At 46.2% G+C, this 24,281-nt stretch overlaps 1 protein-coding gene and 1 pseudogene across 1 annotated transcript in view; one reads left to right on the forward strand and one right to left on the reverse strand.

Annotated features, from left to right (window-relative positions):
* Window positions 1-23,460, reverse strand: part of LOC142424720 (60 kDa heat shock protein, mitochondrial pseudogene) — a 29,662-nt pseudogene extending 6,202 nt beyond the window's left edge.
* The window catches only part of PDE11A (phosphodiesterase 11A), a 425,526-nt gene that overhangs the window by 273,356 nt on the left and 127,889 nt on the right, over window positions 1-24,281 (forward strand). The gene's annotated exons all lie outside the window — the stretch shown is intronic.

Raw genomic sequence — 24,281 nt, forward strand, 5'->3', positions numbered from 1 at the left:
TGTGATGATGGGTTAAATGAATGATTGTTAAAATTATATATATTATATATATATAATTGTTAAAATTATATACATATATCCTTCTCAAAGTATCACTGTCTTACCCAACCAGAGAAAATAGGCAAAACAATCTTTAATTGCTCAGCCAAGGGTGAAAGAACCTGAGTTTAAATTCCTGATTCTGATAAAGCATTCAAACTGCAGGGAAACAATCCATTGGGTGGGCCGGCCGTACAGAGATAGATGCCAGAACTCCCTGGAACTAATGAAATAACGATTTTTAGAAGTGTGACTCCGATTCTAATGCTAATAATTTCTCATTTCTGTGTTGGTTGCCCTGTGCTTGCGTGAAGAAATCCAGATTTAATGAATGGCTTTGCTGCTCATTAACACTCGCTGGTCTTGCGTGAATGTGAAATAAAGTGCATGCAGGTGCTAGCCCTGTTTACATCTCTCCGCTCTGTGCTAACGGAAACAAAGCATGAAAACCATCGTGACAATTAGATCTCTTTGAAGATGACTGGTTTAAGGGCTTCTAATAACTTGACGATACCAGCTGTGATAACCTAAGAAAATGAGTTTCGTACACCAATTATATGCTCCTGCAATTTTATGCACTTGACTTCGATTCCATTGCAGTGGGCAGATCAAACAGCATCACCACGTAGTGGCAGCTTGCCAATTAAAATCAACTCACCAACAGTCTCGTGATATTGCTACCTCCCACCATCCCTTCCTTCAGTTCAGAACCACCCAGGTTACAGCTGCAATCAGAGATGAGCTCGTGTACAGCACTGTCGCTGCCCCTGTCATTAAATGCCAGTAACTCACAGGGACGTGATTGGCTATGTATTTCAAGTTTACGGTGTGAATGCATGCACCACAAATTAATATCCCAGTAAAATCAATAAATTAAAGTACAAAGGATAGATACACCCTGCAGCCTTGATATGCTGAAATGAGAATGACAGTCTCACAAAGAGGTTCTCAGGGCCCCGCCCATGGGATTGATGGCAGGAGACCGAGTGATCAATGGGGTGTGATTTGCTGGACTTTGTTGTAAAAGTAATTAGATTTGAGGACACAAATTTGATCATAAACTATTCAGCTGTATGTATAAGAAACTTCAGCCTGCTAGGCCACCCTTCTGGTGATGCTGTCTCTGCTTGTTCACGCTGCTGTAACAGAAATGTCCCCCGTGGGTGGTTTTAAAGAGCAGAACCTTGTTTTCTCACAGGGCAGGAAGACCAGGAGTGCAAATTCAGGATGCTGGCTCTAGGGGCAGGTGTTTTCTCTGTTGACCCCGGGGAAGACCTCTTTCCATTGCAGTAGACTCCACATCCCTGGATTTCTTGGAGAGCTCCCCAGGATATGTAGCTTTCCTTTCACTGGTACTTGCTTCGCTGGCCCAAATCTGCTCCCTTTTTTTTTTATTATCTCAAGAGAATAAGTTTATGACACACCTTATCAATATAAAAAGGAAAGTCTATCCCCAAAAGGACTGCATCCACAATCGTAGGCATCAGAATTCCAACACATCCTTGAGGAGGAGAACACAATTCTATTCACCACCCATGTCCTGAACGAGGAGCAGGAGTTGGCTGGCCAAGTGCATGGGAGACCTTCTGGCCCTTACATCCCCTTAAGTCACTACTTCTCATAATTGGTCTGAGGACAACCCGTGCGCTAGCCACTGCCTAGTCCACTCTAGTTCCAGGCCGATGGAAAAGCTCAGTCCTCGCAGGAGATGGGTTGTGGAGAGAACAGTCACAATGGCTTGCCCCCAAAACCTCAGGTGTTGTTGTGAGTGCAGAGAAGGGAGAGCAGCGAAGCAGGGCAGTATGGAGGACTGACAGCTAACATCGCCTGGGACCTCCTGACCCCACACCTGGGGTTTCTCTACCTCAAGGTAGGTGGTCTCATGAGGCACCTCCACAGCCTCGGGGATAGCCCAGGGCCTCAGAGGACTGGAGGAAGAAGAACAAGCCACACCCACAGCCTTAGACGTGATTCTCAGGCACTGCAACCCTACAGCAGATCCAGCAGCTGCACCATCCCCCTGGCGGTGGCTCGATATGGGAGCACAGAGTGGTGTGAATTCCAGACCTTTCCACCAGCAAACCAACCTTTAACCGGGCTCGTCAAAGATAACAGTCGCCAGCCACGCAGCTCACTTGCCATGCCTCTGCTCTGTCTCAGAGCCTTCCTGGCAAGCACAACCATCACTTCTCGGTTCCTCTCAGCTTAATTCTAAGGGTATCGAAAGGATGGCGGGGCCTAAGAGCCACGCCAACAGCATTTGCTATGGTCGCATGCACGGCCTATTCTGTCTCTGCCCTTGTCCCCGCCTCCTAAATTTAAGGGCTTGTTTAGACTCTAAACAGTATTTATGCTGAGTTTAATATCTGAGGATTCTTTTTTTTTTTTTTTGTCAGAGAAAGTTATTGAACCTTCATCAGGAAATTGACTGCAGAGAAAGAGCTGAATCAGCGCCCTAAAGGGCACCTCCTGCTCGTCAGGAGCAGACTGAGCCAGGCAGCTAGCACCGCGCAGGAGGCAGCCATAAATATGCGCAGTGCTTTGTGTTCGAATGTCTGCGTGTTTATGTGGGATTTTCTTTATGAGTTGTGTCTTCATCAAACACCCCATCAGAAAAAGGATGGCCGTGCTTTGTCTCTCTGGAGTACTGCACATCCCCAGGAAGGAGGAGGCATGAGGGGGTGAGGTTGGAAGTCCGGGCTGGCCTTTTATATCCTGCTGAGCGGAGCAGTCCCTCAAGGACTTGCCTAACCAAATCTATCCTGTGGTGGCCCTGGCCTCTCCCCAAATAAATGTAAATAGCCAGTATCTGTCACCTCTTTCCATTGGAAAACAAAGCAGACGCTCTCCAAAAGGTCACTGAGACGATACATCATTTTTGGAAGGGAGATTATACCTGGGGTCTTTCTACCCTGGTCTTCCTTCTGCACATCACGGCCTTCTTTAAGGGACACCTTTGAAAACCCAGAGTTCGAGCTGGAGGAAAGTCAATAAAAAGCCATTTGGTTTGGGTTTTAGAGCATGAGGAAACAGAGCCAGGACATCCAGAGAAGACAAGAGTGGAGGGGGATCATGTGGCCTCATGAGAACCCTGGTCCCTGAACCACAGGGGCCAGACCCTTCCGTAGCACGAGGGTCTCTGCATCCTTTTAACTCCGTTCTCGTCTTCCTCCGAATACGGAGCCTTGCTGGGGGTGGTGCGTTGTGCGCTGGACTGCTGACCACAGGTCTGCAACTTGAACCCGCCAGTCATGCGACGCGAGAAAGGTGAGGTCCTTCTGCTTTTGTGAGGACTGAGAGTCCTGAAACGATCGATCCCTTTGGAAGCCCTGTGCAAGGCCATTATGAGTCAGAATTAACTGTGTACACGTAACTATAGACACGCTGTTGCCGTCACTGTTGCTAGGTGCCATGAGGTCGCTTCTGACTCCTAAGTGCATCAGAATGAAACACCACCCAGTGTTGGGCCATCACCACAATTGGTCGTGGGCTTGAGCCTCAACTGTGGTCATGGAGGTGGGAAGCCAGAGCGGGCAGCCTTGATAACGTGGACTCTCGGTTTAACTGTCATGATGGTTCTCTCCCCTCCTCTGCTCCGTCAGGACAAATGGCAGCTAAAAGCACCTGACTGTGATGCCTCATCGACACGCACTGGCCGATGAACTCTGGGCATGTTTGTGCACTTGTCTCTGGGCCTCTACAGCTCCTCAGCCTGCACGTGCTGCCAAATCGCTCCATTCTACTTTCAAAGCCTCTCACGCTTGGCCCTGCCCAGCCATGCTCAGTGTCTCCTACTGTGTGTATGAATCATGATTCCATTCCATGATTTCACAAGGCTCTGCATGAAAGAGGATTATCGGTTGTGAGAGGGTTTTCTGAAGCCTCCGAAGCCAAAGCTCGTTTTTGTAAGGATCCAGTAAGACCGTAGAGAGGCAAACATGTGAGGAAGCAAAAGAGCCACTTAAAACTTCCAGACCTCTGCTCTCCTCACCTGTAAAACAAAGTCTTTTCCTACTGTAAAATGCTATAATTTTATGAGCCTGTAAAATTATCTCTAGGATGCATATCCCTCTAGGGAAAGAGGAGCCCTGGTGGCATAATGGTTACACATTGGGCTGCCAATCACAAGGTCGACAGTTCAAAACCATCAGGTGCCCCCCAAGAGAAAGATGGACTTAAGCACAGTTTAAGAATTGGGGTATTTATATAAGTGATGCCCAAAGCCTACCATGACTTTAGAACATTTGAAGGTTCTATAATATAGCAATTTGAAGGTTGTCTGAGGAAAATAATTATTTTAGCTTGGCAAGAATCCTAATCTCATCCATGTCAAATTATATACTAGTGCTACCTGGATGGGTTCAATTAATAGTACTGTTGTAAATCTTAAGATTGGAGAGCATGTTAAAAGTTTTCTCAAACCTGTAATCTCTGGTGGCGCCATAGTCATATACATTTTGGGGTGCTAACCAGAAGGTCAGTGGTTCAAGCACACCAAATATTCCTTAGGAGAAAGAAGAGGCTGTCTGCTTCCATAGAAATTTAGTATGAAGAATGCTAGGAAGCGGTTCTATTCTGTTCCAAATGGTTCGCTAATAACAACCACAGAACCAGAAAGGAAAATGCACCTACTTCACTCTAATTTTTCCCACACCAATGTTTGGCTCTGACCTTGAAAATGACATTTCTCTCCAAATAATATAGTAGAAACAATGTCATGGAATTTTATCCTTAAGCAATTTTCTTTTGATTGAATTGCTTATTCTTTTAGCCCAGTGGTTCTCAACCCTCCTAATGCCATAACCCTTTAATACAGTTCCTCATGTTGTAGTGACCCCCAACCATAAAATTATTTTTGTTGCTACTTCATAACTGTAATTTTTCTACTGTTGCGAATCAGGTGACCCATGTGAAAGGGTAATTCGAACCCCTCCAAGGGGTTGCGACCCACAGCTTGAGAACTGCTGGTTTAGCCTTTGTGGCATATTGATAGTATTGAGGCCAAATAATGTGAATGGGATGCGACCTGAGAAAGGCAGACTGTTTATTACACACTTCTTTTCATACTGTGGCCCACGCTGTACATGTGACTCTATGTCCTGAGGTTTCAGACTACTTAGAAACCTATGGAACTCAGAGCCAGCAGACGTTGTGGGGACACTGCATCCTTCTTAGCATGAGCCTGTAGGGCCCAGTCTTCTGACTGCACCTACCCTCTGACTGGCTCTCTAGCTGTACAGATGCCTCTGCACATCTAGAACGCTTCCAGGTAAAAGACAACAGTTTCGCTTTCTGGCCCTGCGCTCTCCAGGGCTGCCTGGCCTGGAAGTTGACAAGGAGGCGAGACTGCGACCATCAACTTCATGATAAAGCACTTGTCAGGAGGATCTGTGAACCAGACACTGTTGGAGGGACCCCTGGTGCCTGTAGTGGGTTACGCCTTGGCCTGCTAACCACGAGGTCAGCAGATCGGCGACACCAGCTCCTTAAGAGAAAGAGGAGGCTTTCCGCTCCTGTAAAGGTGAACAGCCTCAGAAAGCCGGGGGCAGCTCTACTCTGCCCTCTAGGGTCCCCTTGAGTGGGAATTGACTCCATGGCAGAGAGCTTGTTTAACTGACAAACTACTGGTGTGGGAGGGCGGAGCGGCGCATGCAGTGAATTTGAGACTGTATTTATGTCTGTGTGATATTACCTGTGGTGACAATCCTTTATACAAGGCCCCTGTTGGGTGGGAAGCTGCGTATCTGAAATAGGATGATGTTAACATGGGACTCCCAAAGTAGATTTTAAATATTTTCATAAACTATTATTCAGAATTAATCCCTGCATAGTGTGTGTGTGTGTGTGTGTGTGTGTGTGTGTGTGTGTGTGTGTGTGTGTGAAGGGATAGTAGACACTGGCGCTTGAAAGCCATCTAGTGGCGGGCAGTTTGCTGACTCTAAAAAGATCGCATGGAAAATAGTCTGAAATGCCACACTTTGGCCACTGGGTGCCATCCTTGCTCCACGCAAGGATTTCCAAGCCCCGTTTCCTGAAAAATGGGTAAAACCATGAAGATAGTAATTGTCAAGTCATTTCAATGTTTGTGTGTGCACACGACCTGGAACATGGTAGTGACACAGGCGACTTAGTCATTGGCTTGGGTGTGGGGCAGAAAGCCTGCAGAATCTCCCCCTCTGGTGCAGCCTTCTCCAGGACGCCTGGGTCAGGCCAGCACGCTCGCTGTATCCCAGCGACCCCACCAGTGGGTGGCATGGGAGGCAGCGTTGAGGGGCTCTGGAGAGCCGGGAGGTGCTTGGGTGGGTATCCAAAGGTCCGTGGGTCACATGCCCCATTAATCATCTTTTATTGTTGGGTGTAATTGAAGCGGACCCATCCCCGGGGGTTGAACCCGGTTGTCTGGGTGGTGGTGCTCTGTCCCTGCCAGCACAGCCCCTCCATTGATCGTGCTCGTAGGAAACCCCCCACCCCCCACCCCAGGAAAGCCACTGTGCGTGGAACCAGAATTGCGGTTCTTCCTGCCGCAGCTGCTTTCTGCTTCCCTCCAGGCAGTCCCGGTAGCACCCCAAGATCCACCACCGGAAAGCATCCGATCCCGCATTGTCAGTGACACACTAAACCATGCGTTCGCGGTGGATTTCACCCGGATGCACCTAAACCCAAGGAATTCTGTTTAGCCTCTACAAAATAAGAATAGCCCTAGCAAATATTCCGAAGCTGCCAGGCAATCGAGGCCAGATGCTCCCACCCAGGGCCTGAACTATTTGGCTGGGACTGGAAGGGAGTGAACGAGTATGGACAAGTAAGACCTTTCATAAACACTGACCTTCTGATCGGGTGGCACGTACAGAATCCAAGTACACTAGGACCCCGCACCTCGACGCTAACCCATTCCAGGTTAGTGGAGATGCGATGCAATCGAGTTCGAAATCCGTTTTCCCATAAGAAACAACTGGAAATGGATCAATCCGTTCTCGACCACCAAGATGTTACCCTGACCTTGCCTTTTTATACAATATATTACGCAGAAATTTCAAAGTAAATAAGTTCAATGTTAAATAAGATCATTTAAATAAGAAACACGACATTAAGTTTGGATGTGGAGAGGAGGTATGGAGAGAGAGTCATTGTTTGGAAAGGGAATCCCAGTGTAAGATAGGATAGAGTAATAATTTATAAGTTATTAAGGGTTTGTGAGGGAGGGGGTAGTGGGGAGAGAGGGGGAGGGAAAAAAGGAAAATGAGCTGATTCCAGGAACCCAAGTGGAAGGCGAATTTTGAGAATGATGAGGGCAATGAATATATAAGGGTGCTTTACTCAATTGATGTATGTATGGATTGTGATAAGAGTTGTATGAGCCCCAATAAAATGATTTATTTTTTAAAAATCCAAAAATAAAGAAAAAGCAATTCTAGAATACTGAAATAAATATCATAACTATATTGCATAAACTTGTATGCGTCTGTACATGGGTACAGATAAGAGCTGGAACACAGAAAATCCAGCTCTACTGTGTCCTGTAGGTCCTTATGAGTCGGCATCAACCCAATGGCCTGAAAGGGGTCTCAGCACAGCACTCACAGGTACGTCTTTAGACTCACGGTAACCAAACCCAGGTGAGAAAGAGTGAGCAGGGCTGGGGAGGACTTACAACATGCCTTTGCTTCGCTCCCCAGGGAGATGGGGTGCACATGCTTGTCTCCTGTGGAGCATCCACAGGTGGACCGCCATTAAAACACATTTGCTGAGCTGACTGTAGGATAACATGACACCAACCCCTTCATACTTTCAGCCAATGCTCTTTGCCAAGAGTCCCCCTGTCGTGGCCACATCCTTGCTGTCCCAGCGTGCTGTTGTGGCTGTCACTTCATGAGTGTTAACATGAGCCCAAACATGATCCCCTGACAGATGCACCAGTGGCTGCCCCGTCTCATATCAGGTGGCTAAGGGAGACTTCCCCCTGTGAATCTAGAGGCTTCTGATCCTTCTGCTGAGACTGCCAGCCTCTCCCTCCCCATCCAGGCGGCCCACTCAGTGTGGCCTCATTAGGATCATGACAAACATGTCAGGAACCGTTTGCTATGTGCCCCAACTGTTTCCAGTGTCTTCCTCACTCATTTCATCTCCACCAAAAAAAAACTTGACTATTAGTTTTCTTATTTTATGGATGATGAAACTGAGGCACACAGAGAAAGGCCCAGTTAAGTAGAGCGTGGGAGTGAGGAAATGGAGAGCTAGCTGGCTGGCCTTCTGCAGTGGAAGCCGCCCCTCCCTGGGCGACATGAGACCTGTGGAGCTTCAGGTTCTTCTGCTCTTGGCTTGGCGCTTTCCTTCTGGCCCAAATACGAGCCCTTGTGTCCTCCTGGCCTGGTTCTTGGATGGATGCCTTCTGATTTCAACAGCCTCTGATAAGGGTGTTTTTGTGGCTTGGTTTATCATGTTTTGTTCTTCAGATTATGCAGTCAGCCAGCCATAAAGCAGTCCAGCCCCGCTGTCTAATCCAAACCTACTTGCCCAGCCTTCAGCCTTCTGGGGTAGCAACACCAAAGGACAGGCTTGTAGGATCTTAAAACAAAATAAAAAAGGTGTGTCCCCAAAGAATGACTGAATCCCACATTATCCCTGTACTGAATGTTCTTTTACAAGTAGGTCCATTTTCCCTAACATACATTCTAATTCATCCCAGGTCCTTTCCAGGAGCAGGGAGGGTTTGAGAAACAAAGCTTTGTGCTGATTTCTGTAGAACCAGGCGAGCCTCCCCGCTGGTGAGCTTGGGTTTGCCGAATCACCCAGTCAGACCCTGAAGCTGAAGTCTAAGGAAGAACACTCTGTACTCTTCCTCCCAACACCAGAAGAAAGGGCCTTGGGATTTAGAAAGAAACAAAGAAGAGGCTGGGAGGTTTTCTGTGACGAAGATGCTCCCGTGGGAGTGCTGCGATAAGCAGTGATCACAGGAAGGGTGCCCCCACCCCCGTCCCCAGACCTTAGAGAAATTTATGCTTCTGCCTGCCTGAAATAGCTTTCAGGCCATCGGTAATCTTCTTGAAAGCAGGGGAGTTGTGAGCGAGCACAAAGTCTGATTAGTTTGATAACCCCCTTCAAACCCGGGGTCCACATCGTCTATTGTTCGGAATGTCCCTGTCTGCTCTTGGCTGCAATCAAGCTCCTCTCTCCACACGGGCGCTTCCTCCCACTGAGTAATCATAAATTCACTAGTGAGAAGGTCGGGTTGAGCAGGGTGCGAGGCCCCAGATGTAAAAACATCTCCTTCCTTTCCCTGGCATCCATGCTTCCAGAGTTCCTCGTAGGAAGGATGGCAAACAGATGGACGAAACCAAACACGCTGCCGTCGAGTCGATTCTGACTCATAGTGACCCTGCAGGACAGAGCAGACCTGCCCTGGTGAATTCCCAAGGCTATCACTCTTTACCGGAGCAATAAAGCCCCATCTTTCTCCCTCGGAGCCATTGGTTCTTTCGAACGGTTAACCTCGAGATCAGCAGCCCAACACAAAGCCACTTCACCACCAGGGCTCCACAACAGGAGTGCAGTACATACCCAAACCAGAACCTGCCCCACAGACTGCTCTGCTGCAAAGCCAACTGGTGCAGGTGCAGCCCATATCACTCTCAGAGCTGGCTGCCTGCTGAGACCGTGCCCGGAGCTCCAGGCCAGCCCTTCCCTGTCCCTGCGCAGAGCCACCACACTGCTGCTGGAAGCCCAGTGCCCCCTGCAGGCTGGCTCTCCTAACGAGGCAGTAAATGTGGCCTCCAGGGGCCAAGCTTTCTCATCGCTCAGCAACTTCCTCCAAAAAGGACAGTTTCCAGGTTCCAGCTTGGTACTCCTTCTTCCATCAGGGACATTTTCTGCGTGGTCCTTGGGTCCCATGTCTATCCCTGAACAATCAACTGTGACAAGGCGTGGGGTCATATCAGACTGTGTCAGTCCCCAGACGGAAGCAGATGCTTGCAGTGCAAGAAGGACCAAATCTCCTAGCAACCAGAGGGGTGTCAGGCAGCCAGGATCCTAGCATCCTTTGCAGGAGGAGTGAACAAGTCTCTAACTTTCAGATAGTACTCTGCAGTCCCCGTCACTCATTCATGGCAAAGAGGCATTTCGGGAACACGCTAGCAATGCATGCCAAGAAGGCACCTTCATTATATGTCAACACTGGGTGACCCTCACCAGAGACCCCTCCACTATAATGGCTTCCCCAGAAACTTTGGCCAGGCCAACGCCTGAAAAAAAAGTTCCATTATGTCTTTGAAACATTTGTGTTTCCACAACTAATCTCACCGATGGCCACCCTAGTTTGGCTCATCCAAAGAGTACAAGGCAAATAAATATAATTTCCCGGGAAAGGGTGATTAGATGGACCCAGAAACTCATGATTAACAACAGTCTCCTGGGGTGATGTCATTCCCTGTGTGTCTCTTTATTGCGCTTGACCTCAAGAGGCTCTGATAAATAGCCCCCAAAGCCCCCTCCAGCCTCTTCAACGGAATCAACCAATAGCCCACAGATGCTTCTGAAGTAGTCCTTTCTTCCTGAATTAATTAGAACCTACTGAGGAATCAAGCCAGTCCAATTGGACCGACAACCCTATACACACACAGATATTTGAAACTCAATGTAAAAAAAAAATTCAATTCCTAATCTACTTCCCAGCATCATTAGAATTCAATTAGCAGAAGGACACGGTTTCCTGGAGGCTGCTCGGCAGATTTGTGTGTGAACTGTGAACCCGGTGTTCGCAAAGGCAGTTACTTGTGTCCACACAGCTCTCTCAGCCTGCAAAGAAGCACCCCCAAGCTGTTTGGACAGGGCTCTTCTCATCCTCCCACCAGGATGCAAATATTTTAAGTGGACAGGGGGAGATAAAACGCAGCCAATCCCACCCCTGATGCTGACCACATCCTGTGGCCGCTGGGATGTTTGGATTTGAAGGTCAGGGGAGGAAGGTCGAAGGGAGGGGAGCTGGAGACAAGAAGAACATTTATAAGCTCCCTGGCATTGTTCAGCATTATTTCCTAAATAAACACACTTGGCCTCTACATGTGTAAGCACATAGTTAGAATCGGCGTGTAGAAATAGACCTGCATTTCTAAAACATGTACATCAAACCAGGAAAAGCAAAACATTTGAGGGTAAGGCAACCTTGAAGATTTTCTCTCTCTTGGTATTTCCACAACTGCTCTTGAGATGCCTGAGTGTAGACTCGGGGAGATTTATTTTTCCTCTAACAGGGTGTGTTATAGCTGTCACTCAGCCTTGAAATAGTTTTTCTCTCCAGTGGAACATCAGGCCAGTAATATATTTGCATAGCTATTCCCACCTGTCACTCGCCTGCCAGCTTCGCGCAGAACGCCCAGCTAGCCAATGGCAGGCTCGCAAGCTGCTGCATTGATGGCACATGTTTTCAAAATACTCACCGTCGCCCAGCAACAGGCAAAGGCATTTCATTGGTTCTCTGGCACTCAGCTGGAAAGGAGGACAGTCCGGAGTGACTTCAGCTGTGAAGGTCAGCATGAGACATTAGCAAGGCGAGGAGGCCAGATGTTTGGACACAGTAGCCTTGTGGAGGCAGATGCGATGTTCTGTCAGTACCCCGTACAGCATGATGCTTGTGTCCCTAAATAAAAGCCAACCATAAAAGAATGGCACCTCTCAGGACAGATGGCTGAAATCTGTTGTGTGATCGGATGTACAAAAGAGCCACCTTGGCCCCCAACCTTATCTGCCTGAATACAGCAAGGACAGAGCCTCATTGAAATGGATGAAGGCTTTCAGTGTGGAAACAATGAAGCCTCTTGCTGCCAGAGGTGGGACGCCATGCTTGTGTTCTTGCTAGGTAGGGGCTCTCCAACTCCCCGTGATTCTGTGAAGGGACCAGAGCACTGCCCAGTCCCGGTCTCTCCTCGCTATTCTTTCCTGTGTGAGAGCCCGTGGTTGCTGCCAGTGTGCCAATCGTCTCATTGAGGGTCTTCCTCTTTTTCCCTGACCTCACTCTGCCGGGCACAATGTCCTTCTCCAGGAACTGTGGGTCCACAGGACATTACAAGAAGGTTCCCCCATCATAACTGCTAAGGAGAATGCCCACACTTCTCCCAGCCCGTGGCATAGTCAACGTTCTTTACTAGCGCCCTCGTTCAAAGACACCAGTTCTTCTCCGGTCTTCCTTATTCCCTGTCCAGCGTGTACATGCACACGAGCCCACTGGAAATGCCATGACTTCGGAGAGGCACACTTTCACCCCTTTCCTTTCAAACACTGCAGGCGTCTTTTGCAGCAGATTCCCCAACCCAGTAATCCATGTGATCTCCTGACTGCTGTTTCCTTGACCACTCAGCCTTTTCTCAGTTTACTGCAATGCTATCTATTCATCCACTTGCGAGGAGCTTTGTTTTCCTTATAGGTGGGTGTAACCCACACTGACGCCTGTGGTCTTTGAGCTCGATCAGCAAGTGCTCCAACCCCTCTTCACTCTCAGCAAGCCAGGCAGTGCCCCTGGCATATAGCAGTTTATTAATGAGCCTTCTTCCAACGCTGACATCTTGAGACCACGTTCTTCTATAGCCCAGCTTCTCAATGTATTTGTTCGGCGTCCAGATTGAATAAGTCTGGGGAAAGGAGACAGCCTGAGCTGCACACCTTTGCTGAACAAGTACCCCGTGTTCTGTTCAGAGGATTGCCTGTTAGGCTGCGCACTGGTTCCACGTGTGCACGTGGTCTGCCATCCCACCCTCGGCGGCGTTCGCCACAATTTGTTATGATGCACACAGTTGAATGACTTTGCACAGGTAATAAAGCACAGGGGATCCTCGTTCTGGTATTCTCTGCCCTCAGCTATGCTATCCCGTCTTCCCCATCCTCTTCTGAACCCACCTTGAACATCTGGCAGTTCCCTGACAACATACTACTACAATCATTTTGAAAGATCTTTAGCAAGATTTAGGGTGATATTAGTGATACAATTGGATAATTTTTTGAACTTTGAATAAGATATCAGTTATATCGTCCTTTCCTTTTTTGACCCATCGAGTGTAAATGCGCATTCGGTTCTTTCATGTCAATCATGACAGAGGCACCAGCGGCCCTCTTATTATGTGACTCAGGGAGTATCTGGTCCTGTCCTGCAGGCAAAGCAAACCACAACGAAACGTGTCTTCAGGTTACACTTCTACTCTTGCTCCCGTCAGGCAGCAGCAGTAGTCCAATGAACTGCGCAGATGTAGCATCAAAGTTTAGAAAGTAAGTGCTTACGTTTTTGCATATCATTTCAAGATTAAAAATAATTGTGGAGATCTGAGAAGGGCTCATAGACAAATATTGTACGATAAGTGAAAGAAATTATTCCCCACTGCCTTGCAAGCATGATTTTTTTAAAATCATTTTATTAGGGGCTCATACAACTCGTATCACAATGCATACATACATCAATTGTGTAAAGCACATTTGTACATTCATTGCCCTCATCGTTCTCAACACATTTCCTCTCCACTTAAGCCCCTGGCATCAGATCCTCATTTTTCCCCGCCCCTCCCCGCTCCCCCCCCCTTCATGAACCCTTGATAATTTATAAATGATTATTTTGTCATACCTTGCCGTGTCTGACATCTCCCTTCACCCACTTACAACTGAGTAAATGTTACATTCTGTGAGGTCACCTTTCTTTAGAAGGGACACAGTCATTTGGCCGGGTAGGTGCCTTCCAGATGTCTTGGCACAGATGAGCTCTTCTCATATTGCACCCGCTTGTTGAAACACCTCAATTGGTGTTCTGTCCATTCCTCCAGCTTAGTTCGCTGCCCACACCTCCAGTGTCATCCGTTCTTGGTCCTATGGTACCTCCTGAAATGGCTGAAGGTTGGGGCAGTTTCTGTATGGTGCCTGTGTATTCCTTCCATCGTCTTTGGATGTTTCCTGGGTTGCTCCGTGTTTTGCCCATGATGTACTCCAATACTCCCTGCCCTCTAGTCAATGCTGCTCCCAGCTACTGCCCGTGGGCTTCCGAGACTGGTACTGTGTAAGGAAGGGAGTAGAAAGTCCGGTCTTTCTCCCACACGGCGCTGGTTGTTTCAAACTCTTCTTTCACTTTAGCGCGAGCTACACTGCATTTAGGGACAAGGTTCGGAGACTCTTCTGACATCAGTGTTGTCCTTTTCTTTCTCTCCTGCCTTCCTACTGCCCTTTTGCTTTCTTCTCATACAATATCCTTGATGTCATCCCACAGCTCATCTGGTCATCAGTCGCCGATAATCAATAGGTCAGATCTGTTCTCTAGGGTGACGGGGAGGAGACGAGCCAGTCAGAGTGCAGTGTAGCACTGCTGAAAGGTACAACTTTCCTCTAGTCCTTTAATGCTTCCTCCCCACCACTATCATGACCCCAATTCTACTTTACAAATCCGGCTAGACCAGAGCATTTACACAGGTACAGCTAAGAACTGGAAACACAGGGAATCCAGGACAGATAAACCCCTCAGGACCAATATTGAGAGTAGCGATACCAGGAGGGTAAGGGTTAGGTAGGGGGAGTAAGGGGGAACTGAACACAATGATCTACATATAACTTCCTTCCTGGGGGATGGACAACAGAAGAGTGGATGAAGGGAGATGTTGGACTGTGTAAGACATGACAAAATAACAATAATTTATAAATTATCAAGGGTTCATGAAGAAGGAATGGTGGGGGAGGGAAGAGAGAAAATGAGCTGATACCAGGGGCTCAAGTAGAAAGCAAATGTTTTGAAAAATGATGGTGGCAACAAATGTACAAATGTGCTTGACACAATGGAAGGATGGATTGTGATAAGAGTTGTATGGGTCCCCAATAAAATGATTTATATTTTTAAAAATCTATTCTCTAAATTCAAGTGAGATAAGCTGAAGACCATACTTTGTCTCTTGTGGACTTTTCTTTTGCTTCTACTTGAACTTTCATGAGAGCAAATTATGGTCTGATTTGCAGTCACCTCTACCTATGTTCTGACTAACGATATTGAGCTTCTCTAGCATCTCTTTCCACAGATGTAACACCTTTAATTTCTTTGTACTCCATGTGGCGAGATCCACGTATGTTGTTGGAAAAAGGGTATTTGCGATGGATACACATGGCCAGTCTTGCAAAATTATATCATGCTGTCTCTACCATAATTTCTATCGCCAAGACCATATTTTCTAACTACTGATCCTTTCCGGCTTTCCCGTTCCAGTCATTGGTAATTATCAATTCATTCTGCGTGAATGCTTCATCACTGTTTTCTTCATCTTTGGCATTAGGCTTGCTATGAACATTTGAATCGTGGTGTTAATGGATCTTCCTTGACGACATGAGGATAGTACCCTATCGCTGACAGCCTTTGACTTCACACGTTGTTTTAATGTTCTTTTGACAGTGAATGAGATGCCGTTCCTCTTTATTGTTCCTGGCAGAGCAGGCTGTGTGATTGTTCTTTTAAAATGGCGAAGTGGCCAGAACTCCTCCATTTCAGTTCACCCGTGCCACTGCCACCTTTCCAAGTGGCACACAGCGTACAGTCCACGTTCCAGTGATCCACGAATGCAGCCGCTGTTTCTTCTCAGTGTGAACTGTGCCTCGTCAGCCGGTGACGGTGCTGAGAGCGTTGCCCCGAGCACAGCATTCAGGCCGACTCGTCTTCAGAGGAGGTGGCTCTTCACTGGTAGGGTTTCAAGCATCTTCCAACCTGACGGGCTCCTCTTCTGGCTGTACATCAGATCATGTTCTATTGCTACTCATAAGGTTTTCTTGGGCCAGTTTTTTAAAGTGGATTTTCAGGTTCTTCTTGGTGTGTCCTAGTCTGAAAGATCTACTGGAACCAAGCATGGCATTGCTTTGGGCACCACAGCACCACGCAAGCCACCACAGTGTGACAAACTGACAGACAAGTGGGCCGATTTCACCTATAGGAGTTATTCTAAATGCAGAGTAAGTCCTGAAGTCTCTTTATCACTATCTCATCGTGTGGATTGCGATTGCTCTTTAGAAAGGTTTTGTTTCACTTACCTCTCGCACTTGATTTCCTGCTCTCTTCCCCAAGAGGAAAACAAAGGAGGCCAAACAGAAAGGCCGGTTTACCTGGGATTTGACAAGCACATCCTCAGTCTGCCCTAATGTCTCATCATGTGGTCGCATAATGTCCACAGAGGAAAATGAGGTTTTCTTCTTTATTGTATTACCATAGCACCGAAAATTCATATTGACTCAAGGCATGTGGTAAGTAAAACAATTAGGGATATAAATCAAAGTAGGAAAAAGCAAATGCTTCAACTGACTACACCCAGTCCTTCCTAAAGACCTGGGTGATATTGCCTAAGGCTGCACGGAAAGACAGACATGCTTTCTCAAAAATTATCAACCGTGCCACTCTAAGTGTTTCCATGTCAGGAACCCATACAGGTCTCTTCCTCGGCGGAGGACCTCAGTCTACTGCACAGCAAGCAGCCAGGTTGATAGTCAGAGCTCATTGCCTATAGAAATGCGCTCCTGCCGATTCGCCGGGTCATCTTTCTGCTGGTTTAGAGCCGAGCTCACAGGGAAAGCGCTGACTGCTAGTCAAATTATAAATTAACCATAATGAATAGCAATTATAATTAAAGGGCCACACGTTAACCGTAGATCTAATTCTGTTACTGGTCATCTCCAGGTTGGAAACAAGATGTGTTCCTAGCTGTGTCTTTAAGTGGAATGTGTAGGTGAGTGAGAACCTATGTTTGCAGTTTTTGTTTAGCCTTACATTAGTGTAGGGGAGTGGACCCTGGCGGAGAAGTAGGTCACTGGGTTACCGGGGTATGCTGCTAAACTTCAAGGTTAGCAGTTCAAACCCACCAGGTTCTGCATTGGAGAAAGCTGAGGCTGCCTCCGCTCATAAAAATTTGCGACCTCAGGACCCCTAAGGAGTGGTTCTACTATGTGTATTCTGGTTTGGCCTCCTGCTGAGGATGTCCCTTTACACCCCAAGTACATGCTCTCTGTATTACACTGTAACAAGACCCCCAGACGATTCTTATGTGCTCACATTGCCCGGATTTGATGCAAGGTTCAGTCTTTTCTATGACTCAAAAGCTGTATCTGTGGCAACTGACAATAATTGTGATGAGCGCTTTATTTTGGGTAGGGAATCAGTTGAATTTAGTCTTTCAGAAACCAAACTCACTGCTATTGAGTTGACTCTGAGTCATAGCAACTCTGTACTACAGCCCTGTGAGTTTCCAGGAGGCTAGCTTTTTAGGAGAGTAGAAAGCCTTATCTTTTGCTCTAGGAGTAGCTGCCGGTTTCGAACCGCTGACCTCGGATTGAGCAGCCCGATGTGCAGCTCACTAGGCCACCAGGACTCCTAAATCTTTCAAAGTGATGGCACACTGACATAAAACTAAAGGGCTAGTCGCCATTGTCCCAGAAGTTAGGCGTTTGTAATCCAGTTATTGCCTGCGCATGCATGTTCATTCTGTTAATAAATTAGCCCGTGGACACCTCTCTGCACACAAGAAAGGAAGGGTTTAAATAATGATGCAGTCAATTTTGCTTTAATTAGACTGTGAGCTTCCTTGAAAATGTTTGTATCTCCAGGGCCTACCACAATGGCTGGAACACAGTCGATGCACAATCAAATTCTTGTTAAATGAGTCAAGCCATACCTTGACGATGGAATTAATAAATTGATAACTGACGCAAAACTTGTGAATCTGCCCGAGTTCGCAGATGGTACAGGCCTCGGAACATAGTTAAACATTTATATCTTCTTTTAAATATTTGGATGTATGCAGCTAAACTCAGGAGACCTGTGCTGTCCTCTTGCTCAGTTGCAACTCTGGGAGGTGGGTAACATATCTTCACTTTATAAGCAAAGAGACCAATGCCTTTGAAGAGAGGCCAAAAGAGGAATGCCCATCTGGGCACAGGCTGGCCTGGGCCCGGGCTGCCACAGCAAAGGCAGCAGAGCATCCTGAGAACAGCATCTCTGAAAGGCCACAGACACACGGAGCCTGACTTTGATACTACTCTGCGGATGAGCTTTTAATTATTATGCTCATGATTAAATAATAGTTGCAATAAAGACTTGTCTTGGGGATTTCCAAAGAGCAAGTCTCTTTAATTACAGTAATGTACATTTCAAAGCGGCTCCATTTTACTGCCAGCGTTACCTTGCGGAAAAGAAAATTTGTTGCTGTTTTGAGTTGTAAATTGTCTCAAAGAAGGGGTGAGCGGCTGGAGATACAGATTGTCTGAAAATACCCGGTGACACTCAGGAGCAGATCTTTACCTCCAACCAGGGATCTGTGAAAGAAGGAGGTGGAAATAAAATGGATCTGACAGCGATGGTGATGGCGAGCTTGCGTGTGTGTAGGAATTAACGATGCACTAACTAGCTAACTGCCTAAAATAAAAAAGGCAGTCGGTGATTTGTATTTTACTGGACAGAGGTGGCAAGGTTTCTTATGTGTGCCTGCGATTATGTACTGTTGTAAAAGAGCCCTCAGCTCCGGACTCCAGGGTCTAAGAAGAGGGTGCTCTGAACCTGCATCTCCCTCTGCCCAGGACATTCCCTGCAGATCTGATTTATGCATATCCCCACTCCCAGTTGCCTCATCACTTCTCCGTTTATAGTTGGTTCTAGAATCATTCTTGACCACCATCGATGCGCTGGTGTGTGTGTTGCCTTAATTTACTCAACAACGCAATCCTCTGAGATGGGAAGATGAGAGCCATCTTCTGAGCGTGGTCGGTGCAGAGAGTGCCCTGCTCTGACGTGACAGTCGGACCCCTCGTTCTGCCGCGTGAAGAGTAATGACAGCTAACCCGGAGAGCGAATGATGAGAGATGAGGACGCACTCTCGCTGCCATAGCGAGTCGTTTTCCGCACATAGCGACCCTATAGCACTGCCCCTGTGTGTTTCCAAGGCCGTACCTCCACAGGAGTAGAAAGCCTCATCTTTCTCCCAGGGAGCAACTGGTGGTTTTGAACTGCTGACCTGTTGATTAGCAAGCCAACACATCACCACTATGCCACCAGGGCACATGAGTACATTTATAATTTTACATGAATTATTTCAATGTGTACTCATACATATTTATACTTTAATCTGTAACATAGTCACAGTACTTTTCAATTTTTTGAAAAATGTTTGACATCATATCATTGTGGTCCTTATTTGCACAAATGGGCTTAAAATAGAAGATTAGTGGATGTACAAGGAGGCTGCAAAAAGTTTATAGAAAAAACTTGATTATCTTTTCATTTCATTTTCCACAAACTTTTGGAAGCACACTCATGTATATTTACATGAACATAGATATGCATTTGTACATGCCAGCTTCTGTGTTATGTGGTGAATATCCTTTGATGCCTTTCCTGTGGGACGGGTATTATCCTAATCCTCATGGCTTGGGGTTCTAGGATGGGGGAATTGTCTGATCTGGATACATATCAGTCCTCTGTGACACATTTATTGAAGAGAAAGTTGGTTGGAGAAAGGACCATTGTCTGTACCCACAAAAAATAGCAATACCAGCTCACTTCATCACTCCACAGCCACTGTCCAGAAAGGTAAGATTCGTTTTTGGCACACATAAGCAGACTGAAATATGAATCTAATTTTGGTGACCCTTTGGAGAGGAAAAAAATGAACAATAGCCAAATGAAGGGGTAAGATTTTTAAAAGTAAATTCTGATTCTCCTCTATCAAAAATAGCAGCAGATGGATGGGAAAATGTGTCATATCCAAAGAAGAAAGTAGCCCACCTTGGGCTAGACTTACAACAGTTACATTACCGATTCTAAAAACAACGGCTTTGGGAACTTATCCACATTATTTTTCATCACCTAATTCCACAGCAGAAAATACCTAGTTCTGGCCAAAAGCTATTCCTACATTTTACTTCTATTCCCAGGAAACAACTTCCCATGCAGAAGAATCATCTTATCGGTATAAATAATCTTCCTGCAGGTGTTTTATATCATATTCAATGACAAACTGTGAAATGTAACATTTTTGCTTTGACAGCTCATGAAATCCATCGTCTATTTTCATAGACCTTTCATTCAGAAAACGATTTGATTTTTAAGGATTTATGGCCTGATCGGAAATATTAGAAGATAAGATTTGCAGCTTTTCAAATCAATATCAAGATTTACTAGTCAAAGCCTAGAGTCAGTGGTTGAAATGTTATTGTAATCATTTATCCCCTGTGACCTTTAAAAGAATATAAAATGACTGCTGTCTCATACCCATCGTTTATATAGGGCAACATTAGACAAGATCAAGACGCTTTTTCCACTCACTCTGCAGTTCATGGCTCTTCAAAGATTTGCCCATAGACAGTTGCTAGGAAGCAGAGGCACCACATGAACTCAGTAGTTAATTAGACATGACTACATAAAACAGAAAGGGGGCTCTATTCAGCTGGTGTGCCTTTGCAAGCATCACCTGAATTGTGAGAGATATCATTCGATTCATTTTCAGAATATAAACTTAGACTTTGCCTGCTTACTTTCTCAGATGGGCTGACATATAGTTAGTGCTCCTTTTATGGACAAAGCCCTGGTGGCGTAGTGGTTACACATTGGGCTGTGATCCACAAGGTCAGCAGTTCAAACACACCAAGCTCCCCTCAGGAGAAAGAGGGGCTTTGCCATCCCATAAATAGTTACTGCCTTTGAAACTCACGGGGTCAGTTCTACCCTACCTACAGGGTCATAATGAATCAGCATCGACTCAATGGCAGGGAGGTGTTCTGTTAGATGGATTCCATGGTCGCACGTTTCCACTTAACCACACTGCCATCATTGTGTGCCTCAGAGCTGCCCCAAAGCAACTCCTGGTCTGATCTTTATGAAAGCAGATGGCCAGGTCTCTCATGCACAGAACTGACAGGGAGGTACATCACCTACATTTTATTTGTCACCTGGGCACTTAATCATTGCGCCACTCGGCCCCTCTATCATTGATTGGATATATTTAAGCATTTATTTAAGTATGGCAGAACTCCCTGGGTATTAATTCGAAATAAAATTAACCACCATCAAGTCCCTTATGACTCAGAGCAACCCTATAGAACAGGGTAGACCTGTGTCTGTGGGCTTCCAATACTGTAACTCCTTATGAGAGTAGAAAGCCTCATCATTCTCCCTCCAAGTGACTGGTGGTTTCAAGCCGCTGAACCTGAGCTTAGCAACCCAACTCAAAATGCACTATGTCTAATAAGGTAAATGCATTGTGTTGTTCTAGGTAAACTAGAGAAACAGAGCCACAGAAACTCATATATGTATAAGAGAGAGTTTTATATAAAGGGTAAGTGTACATTAAGAAAGCATCCCAACCCAGTTCTGTCCAAGCCCATGAGTCCAACATTTGCCCATATGTCTGACACCAATCTACAAAGTCCTCCTCCATTTCACAAAACACACACGATGACGCCGAGTGCAGTAGGAAAGCTGAATCAGTGAGCGTGTAAACGTCTCAATGCTAGCAGGGGTCTCCACATGGCTGCTTCAGCACCCAGGGCTGCATTGGGTTAGGTACCCGTGCCTTCTCCTCAGGGATGTCTTGTAGGAAGTGAGCCTTGCAAGCAGAAGCAGGGAACTGGCTAAGGGAGCTACATCCTGGTCTGACCATCAGAGAACAAGAGACCCAAGAACTAGAAAGGCGAGGCTCACCGAGCCATTTATCTCTCCGCCCTTCAGTTAATCCCACATGTGTTTATCAGCCAGGTTGGCACAGTGAGCCTTAACAATCTCATGAATCATCTGAAATGCCTCACACTCAAGACAAATACTAGGAAACACTAGATATAAAAATATAAGGAAGAGGTTGAGCAGAGTATCTGGAAGGTTAGCCATCTGGAATGGGTGGCTTGGGAAGGGCAGCAGAATCTGGTAGAGAGAGGTTGAACCTGGGAGTCAGGCTATTTTACTTCTGGCTCTGCCACTACCAGGCACTCTCACTTTGGGCTAGTTATTCAACTTCTCTGGCATTTAAACAAGGACACTGCCTCCTGGCATTCGGGGACATTCTGAAAGATGGCCAGCAATTCACTTCCGTTCTGCTTTTTCCAAATACGCTGACTTAGGGCTAAGACCATGATCTCTCAAATACTTTCTGGAACCTCTGGATGCGAGACAGCAAAAGACAGGAACCCAAAAAGACAAAAGTGAGTTCAGATTCAGAAGGAACCTGGAATGGATGGCAGGGGGACAAGAACCAAGATGGAGAGAATGATTTCATATCTGTGCCCATTCCAAAGAAAGACGACCCAACATATGAAAATTGCCAAAGAATATCATTAACATCACATGCAAGTAAAATTTTGCTGAAGATGATTTTAGAATGTCTACCGCAGTATAGCAACAGGGTACTGCCAAAAGTTAAGCCTGCTTCAGAAAAGAGCATGGAATGAGGGGTATTATTGCTGATGTCAGGTGGATCTTGGCTGAAAATAGATAATACCAGAAAGTTATTTACTTGTGTTTTGCTGGCCGTGCAATTATATTTGACTGTGTGGATCACAACAAACTAGGGATAGCCTTGTGAAGAATGGAAAGTCCAGAACACTTCATTGTGCTCACCTAGAACCTGATCATGGACTAAGCATCGGTCATTCAGACAGAACAAGGGAATGATGCATGATTTTAAATTCAGGAAGGTGTGTGTAAGGGCTGTATCCTTTCATCGTATTTATTTAACCTGCATTCTGAGCAAATAATTCAAGAAGCTGGATGCTATGAAGGGGAATGCAGCAGCAAGAATAGAGGAATACTTTTTAACAATCTGTGATAGGCAACGGAGACAACCTTACTTGCTGAAAGTGACGAGGATGTGGTGCGCTTGCTGATGAAGACAGAGAATTGTGTTCAACATGGATTGCAATTCAATGTAAAGAAAACCAAAATCCTCACAACTGATAACATCATGATAAATGGAGGAAAATATTGAAGCTGTCAAGGATGTCTTCTTGCTTGGAATTATAATCATTTCTCATGGGAACAGCCATCAAGAAATCTAATGAGATACTATACTGGATAAATCTACGGCATGCGACCTCTTTAAACTACTGGAGAGCAAAGGTGTCATTCTGAGGACAAAGGTACACCTGGCGCAAGCTGTTGGCTTGTCAATCACCTCATATGCATGTGAAAGTTGGACTTTCAATGGAAGCCTGAAGAGGAATCGATGCACTGGAATGATAGCTCTGGCAAAGAACTTTGAAATTACCATGGACTGCCAAAAGAAGAGCAAACGAATCAGCCTTGAACTTAGGAGCACCTAACAAGAACAGCAACTTGATGGTGATGATGTGACTCGCAGCCGCAGGTTCTGCTGGCTCCTTTAGCAGCGCCGTGTCATTGACATCATTTATTCGCTCTGTTGTTTGCTCCTGCCATGGTACGGTCTCTTTGCTCATTGCCCGCTTGGGCTCAGGTCCTGGGAAACTTCAATGGCAGCAGTCCCAGAAATACTGGGAAACGCAGAAGCCCCACGAGGAAGCAATGGACTAACAGAACGGTTGTCAACTTGCACTGAAGCCCTGGTAGGAGACCACTCTGTTCCCTGACCCCCTTGGCTGACTACAAAGGTTGGTGTCATCTCCAGGGACTCAGCCCACTGCGTAAGCTTTTGCTTGCTAGTCCTTTTGGTCTGGACACCAGATGGCAACTAGCTTTCCTTTTATTCCTGCATGAGAAGGTACCGAAAAATCCAAATGTATCTTATCCAGTCAAAGTTGAAATAGATCCTAGGGTCTTTTTTGCATCCGTTCTCTCATTTCCAGTTTGAGTCTTCTGTATAAACCCATTCAGTTACCCCCCCTCTCCATTCCTGTTATGTGCGTTCACTGCCACCGAGACAAGAAATGAGCAGAAAACATTCCAGCAATATTTCACTCAATACCACCTGCTAAGATCCTATCTGACTACCCTACCTTCCTTTGACTCCTAACTCCCTCATCCCACACAGTAATCATTTATGGAGTGGAGTACTGGACTTCAGAGTTATAAAACTGCCCAAATCCTTACTCTACCACCCACCCCTTTACATTTTTCTTATCTTCTTAAGTTGCTCACGCTTCTTACCAGGAACTGTTAACCTCTCTGGGCCTCACAGGAGTATATTCCATGAGAAACTAGTTGCAGGTAATTGCCACTCAAAAAATGTTTGCTTCCTTCCTTCTTATTTCTCGCCAAAGGATCTGAATATGTATAAGCCACATCTTCTTAACCATCCTAC

The sequence above is a fragment of the Tenrec ecaudatus genome, chromosome 13 (genome assembly GCF_050624435.1).
Source record: "Tenrec ecaudatus isolate mTenEca1 chromosome 13, mTenEca1.hap1, whole genome shotgun sequence".
Taxonomy (NCBI): domain Eukaryota; kingdom Metazoa; phylum Chordata; class Mammalia; order Afrosoricida; family Tenrecidae; genus Tenrec; species Tenrec ecaudatus.